Raw genomic sequence first — 6,438 nt, 5'->3', positions numbered from 1 at the left:
GGAGCTCAGAGGCACTAAAGTCATAATGGTTACAGCCTGGGAGATCTTGGACAAGCCAAAAAACTTCTACGACACTCAATTTCATCTCATATCAGATGGAGAACAATCCAACGGGGCCTCCTAGGGATGTTGCAAGGTTATATGTGAAATGCATGTAGTTGGCTTAGTTTCGTACTTGCAAGACCCACCCCCCCCGCCACTTACTAAGCTGTCTCTACATACGCTTAATATTTTTCACGTGAGTTGAAAGCAAAGGAAAAGTTGCCTGATTTCCTGAGGGAATTTATGGCACGCCTACCTTTCTTTTGGAGAAATAAGAGCACAATGAAATTTCAGCTCTCATGACAATTTAAAGCCCCAGCATCTGGAGATGGGGGAGGACCCACGTGCAACCCCTAGAAATCCATCCAGTCAAAAGATGCTACATTTGAAATAAGTCCCCAAAATATCCAAATTAACTGGCATCCTGAATCTTTTCAGCAACCTAATGAAATGAACTTGAGATGAAAAACAGAGCAGTCAATTAAAAAAGAAAAAGAATGTTATATAAGACAGCAGCAATGCCAAGACCAGAACCGCTAGGCTGCTTTACTTTCTTAAGAAAGCATCTCTGTCACCTCTAACTTGTCTGGGTGGGAAATTTTGATCGCTCCCAGACACACAGCACATTTCCCACAAAACTAAGGGTCATTGGTCGTCTGTTTCACTCTTTTCCATGTAGGTTAATGACCTAAGTTTTAAAATGAAAGAGAAAATGAAAACAAAGTGGGACTCCTTCTAAGAGACTGCGGGACCAAGTTTGCTCAAGAAAACAACGTTAAGGAGGCGACAGAAGTACAGATTCCTCTCTGTTTCCCTTGGGTATGCTCATGCTCAGAATTCTCAAGAGTTGACCCCAAGGAGGGGGGCACCACGAAAAACTGGGGTTTGCTAGTGTAGTGTGTATATTACAGGGCAATGGCTGGGTCCTGAGGATGCCTCACCAGGTCAGATCCCATAGCTTGGTCCGTAAAGACAATCCACCCTCTGAAACCGTTCCAGCTTGTTGAATGGCTACCAGGGGCCAGAGCCTGTACTAGGCACAAGGCAAACAGTGATGAACTGGACACAGACTTAGAGCCTAGTAGGGAAGACCAACTCTGACCCATAATGGCATGTGTGACCATCCTTCTGCACACACAGTTCTCACTGTGTTTAGAACTTCCAGAAAACACTGTCATTTAGGTCATCCTGGGGCACCTGTGATTCCTCATGAGATCCTTAAAAGGCTTATTTTGGTCCAAAGCTGTTCTTTTGGAGCACAAACATCCAAAACTCAGCATGCATCTTGTGGCTGCAGCTGCAGGGTATCTGGCTTCTGCTGGCCGCCCGGGTTCTTTGACCGCATCTCTGGCTGAATGTCAAACGTCCACTGGTTCTATACCTCTTAGAAACTCACCTAAGAAAGTGCTCTGAAATCGCCCGATTTTGCGTCATCCCACTGTGATGCATGGTTCCGAGGGAGTATTCTGCCAGAGGCATAGATCTTCAAGAGATTCCTAAAATCTCTAATGGCGAATGGCCATTGATAAGTGGTCACTTGAGCACCAAGTTCAGCTGCACCAGATTGGTGTTCAATAAAGTGTGCTGGGAGCGTGAGGGAATAGACCACTCTTCAACACTTCACATTACATGAAAACTCATGAAGAAAATTCATGACAAAAAAAACCATTCAGGGAAAAATACCCCATTTTCTGATATCAAGAGATCTATGGAGTTTCAGCATGGCTATCCAAAGCCCTTGGAATGTGGCCCCCATGTTTCATGTAGCAGTGTGGGGACACAGAGCTAAAAGGAACACAAGATAGTCATTAGTAGACTCCGAATTAGGAACAGTCATGCCAAGATTTTATGATTTTTGGAAGGAGGAATCAAAAGACATGCGTGAAGTTTTAGGAACCAGTGAATTCTCTCGGATATTTGAAGAAGGAACATGGAGTGGCTCTTAAGTTTGTCATATTCTGCTCAAGAACAGCCTTCTCACTAAGACCTCTTCTTTTTTTAAAAATTGTGCTACTTTGGTGTTTTCAAATTGCTCGTTGTAATCTGACATACACTTGACTCAAGAGCCAGAAATGCTATTAAATTCTATTTCCTTATGCATTGTTTCAAAGGAACTTATACAACAGTTCAGTACTTTTAAGCAAGCAGGCACAATGAAGCAGTCCTAACCAAATATGTTCATCAGCAGATTCAGCCCCACACGTGAGCAGAGCGCTGGCACCTATAGGACCCGCTTGGCAATTTCCTGTAGACACCCTCTCCACCAGCATCAGAAACTCGGGTCTGAGTGTCCCATGAAGGGCTTCGTCAAAAGCTCCGCATTTTAAATAAGCTGACAGATTTCGAGAACTTTTAGAGGGGGAGCAATTAAGAAGGCTTAGTTTTTATGGTTAGGCTATTACTGTGGCTTATCATAAAGCTAGAAGTAGGGCTCCCAGGGAAAGATTACATAGGGTCTTTGAGAAGATTACATATTGATCTCTTCTATAACTAAGTCCACTTAATTATTGCCTGTACTAAGTCTATAATACCAATGAAAAGTTACGGCATGGTGTCAAGGTGAAGTCTGGAGTCTGGAGTTAGACTTCATGGGTTTCATAGCTTGAGTTTGATGTTTTCCTGAAGCCGGGCATGTGACCTTCAAATGGTATGCAGGATCACTGCATCTCATTACTTCATATGTAAAATGGACATAATCATAGAACCAACTTCGTAGACAGAAGTGTTGTTATGAACAATATATAATGTGGAGATCTAAAAAAGCATATCTGTACCACATACAGAGCCTTTCCTCCCAACAAGATTGTGATTTCATTTCAGATAGGCATGAAATATTAGTTACTTTTTATTCCATGCTGCCTGGGATGGAATTAGGCACTTGATAGTAATGCCTGACATTGCAGTCGACTCTAACAGTTTTCTTATGGTGTGTTATTATGTGTGCAGTGTTTAGCCTGGTTCAATCTCTAGACCGTGAGATAGGCAAGAGGTATTTTCATCTCTAATTTACTACTGAGACAACAAAAGCCTCCAGAATTAAATAACTGGTCTAAGGTCATCCGGTGAGACATATGCAAAGCCAAACTCTGAACGGTGGTTTTTATTCTTTCAAATACATCTGTCCCTCACCAGCATATTCTTTAGAAGGCTCTCAGTTAATATCTGTGCCTGTTTTGGTTGATTGACAGGAATGCAAGTCATGCTGAATTCTGGTACCTGGAGAGGCTCCTCAAGGAGGATTTGCGGTACCCAAGACATAGCGCCTTTCTGTGGTATCCTAGACTCAGCCCTGCCTCTCCAGTCACTCGGCTTCAGGCACGATGCCTCTGGGACCCTGCTGTGGCCAAAGGATAGGGTCACAGAGGGAGACTGAGAGCAAGAGCAGAGGCAGGTCCAAACTGGTCGTTGTTTATCCCTGCAGACAAGGCTGGCTGAGGTCAGCGCACAAGGGCAGGGAGGGGAAGGATGGTCCCAGCTCCTTTATGGAGCCCAACACACTACTCTCCTGAATGCAATGGACTAGCTCTCATTCCTTGCTCCCATGAAAATGTTACAGCAGTGAGGGTTTGTCTCTGGAGCCGTCCACACTACACAAGGAGAAAAATGTGGGGACGCAGCCAGGATGTAACTCACTAGAAAAACATATGCCAGCGGCCCCATGGTTATATCTCTTGATAGGTAACAGGTTCACTTTCTGAAAGAAGTTAAAGATGGGAGCCGTGGTTGGCAACTGCCCTGATATGTCTGAGGAAAACAGATTATTTGCAGACTCCTAGTATCCTCCCTGTCTTCAGTAATTTAATAAGACAAAAGCTTGAATTGTGCATAGAGCCAGCTTTAAAAATGTCAGTTATGAAGAGATAACTTGCTGTGTCAGTCCTTGGGAAAGAAATCCATGTTACTGCTTCCTTGCAGCCCCACCTCTGTGTGTGTGTGTGTGTGTGTGTGTGTGTGTGTGTGTACACAGTGCTGTGGAGTGATTATATAACTCCTTGGGGCGAAGGTCTTTTTTTTTTTTCAGTTCCTCTTTCGTCTCTCAAGGCATTATTATCTACCTATCATCCCCTGTGGGTGGAGGGTCAGCCCCTGCAGGCAAAGTCCACCCAGAACCAAAGCCTTTCATAAATCACACATGCCACGTCCAAAAGACATCACCACTTAAGGGTCTGAGGGGGCATGACCCAGGAATGAATAAAAGGGGTGCCCTGCAACCTGGAGGCTCAAGAGGTTGAGGAACTTATGTACCTGCACCCATGCAGAGATGAAGCCAGAAGTAATCCATTTCATTCATAGTTTATAAAATAATTCTGTGGCATCGAACAGGAAACCAGAGGTGTTGGAAGTCAACCCAATGAACTCAATCAAAGGAAACCAAATTTTGATGTCCAGTGGTCTACAAACGTAAGAAATAGTAACTTAAGTGTTTCTTCCTTGTTGACACTTCCAAAAATATTCTTGACTTTGGTACCTTTTCCGCGGTTGAACCTGAGTCGATCAAACAAGCAGTTTCCTAGTTCAAGGCCAGGCCTGGCTTCATGGATGTGCAGACCATCCAGTAGCCCAGGGCCCATGTTCAAAAGGGTCCCTTGTTTGGCTTAATCCTGTATTGTTGCGTCTTGAAATGTTTAATCATGCTATCTTTGAACTTGTGTTTTGCAAGTGAAATGTGATGGGACAGTGGAGCACACGTGTGAACAGAGAAGTTACATGCTATATGCACATGCACTGCAACTCTTTGTAGGCCTATTTACAAATAGAATGGATGACATTCAACGAGCAAAGAATTCTGGTGGATCCACAAGGCATGGCAGTTCAGTGACTCAGTACAAGTACCAGGCAAGTAAGTTGGGTCTTATAGCTGGGTATGAAGGGTCATTGACAACCCCTTTAGGCCATGCTTTCTGTTTAAAACAGAACTTGCTTCAGACCCGGAGGAAGACAATGACACTCTAATGACCACTAATGAACAAGGAACCCTATCAAGGAACCCATTCTTTACTTGTGTTACTTTCTTGAGTCGGCCAATAATACTGAAAATGGTGACCCAGAAAGAAAGGAAAAGATAGGGTAATGGTTTATTTTCTGTTCAGTCTTTCCTTACTCTTCAGTAAGCTGAAAATAGAGTTGGTAGAATGTGTGCTGTGAAAAGCAGAGTTGCTTTTGTGCAGTGTTTCCACTGTTGGCAATAAAACCACAATAGACATGCAGCTTTGAAATTTGGCTTGTGTAATTTTGAGTATGCTACCTGAGAGACGAATGCTCTTATATTTTCATTTAAAACTAGTATTGCACCCTATAAAGAACAATGGTACATTTCCTGCTAATCACCTAAATATGTTGATTTTTCTGGGGGCGCCTGGGTGGCTCAGTCAGTTGAGCCTCCGACTTCGGCTCAGGTCATGATCTCACGGCTTGTGAGTTCAAGCCTCACGTCGGGCTCTGTGCAGACAGCGTGGAGCCTGGAACCTGCTTCAGATTCTGTCTCCCTCTCTCTCTGACCCTCTCCCACTCACACTTTGTCTCTGTCTCTCTCTCAAAAATAAATAAACATTAAAAAAATTTAAAAATTAAAATGTTGAATTTTTTCTGATTTAGAATGACATTAAATAGCAAAAACCAAATCAAACCAAAACAAACAAAAAAAAAAGAAAAAAACAAACCTAATTACCATGATAAATCAAAAGGAGACTTCAGAAGAAAGGAAAAAGCCTTATGTTTTAATACTTTTTTTTTTTTTTTTAAAGAGAGAAGAGAGAGTGCAAACGGGGAGGAGAGGGGCTGAGGGAGACAGACTCTTAAGCAGGCTCCAGGCTCAGGGTGGAGCCTGACCCCACGACCTTGGGATCAAGACCTGAGACAAAATCAAGTCAGTCGCTCAACCGGCTGAGCCACTCAGGGGCTCCTATTTTATTGCCTTTAAAGGCATTTTCTCTCCTACTTTTTCTTTCTTTTTTTATGGAACGCTTCACGAATTTGCGTGTCATCCTTGTGCAGGTTCCGTGCTAATCTTCTCTGTATGGCTCCAATTTTAATATACAAGCTACCAAAACAAGCCCTCTCTTACTTTTTAAAAAAGAAGCCCCACATTTTCATTCTGTAATGAACCCTGCAAATTATATAGCTGACCCTGCTCAAGGCCTCATACATGCACAGGTCTGTTGTGCAAAACAGAGACTGCTGTAAATGTCTACTCTGGGTGACAATGTCAGAAAAGGACACTGCTCAAGGGCTCAGCCTTCAAAGGGCCAGTGGCTGTAGCCACGGGGTGCACGCATGGTAAGAAGGCTTTCCCGGAGCTGCTCTGTGGTCATAACTGCTCTGCAGAGTTGCTTCTCAGGAGGAGAAGCTTCTAGCACTGGCCTCGGTCTTCACAGGCTCCCACCCTGCTCTGTCCAT

General features: G+C 43.6%; 1 non-coding gene across 1 annotated transcript; it reads right to left on the bottom strand.

Moving 5' to 3' along the window:
• Window positions 1-5,991: 5,991 nt before the first annotated feature.
• LOC113601188 (U6 spliceosomal RNA) lies at window positions 5,992-6,098 on the bottom strand. The gene has a single exon (XR_003422344.1). It is a non-coding gene; the product is annotated as a U6 spliceosomal RNA (small nuclear RNA).
• Between the last annotated feature and the right edge of the window lie 340 nt (window positions 6,099-6,438).

Source organism: Acinonyx jubatus, chromosome A1 (genome assembly GCF_027475565.1).
Source record: "Acinonyx jubatus isolate Ajub_Pintada_27869175 chromosome A1, VMU_Ajub_asm_v1.0, whole genome shotgun sequence".
In the NCBI taxonomy this organism is placed as follows: domain Eukaryota; kingdom Metazoa; phylum Chordata; class Mammalia; order Carnivora; family Felidae; genus Acinonyx; species Acinonyx jubatus.
Note: the sequence above shows the minus strand (reverse complement) of the source record. Positions and strands in the feature narration are given on the sequence as shown.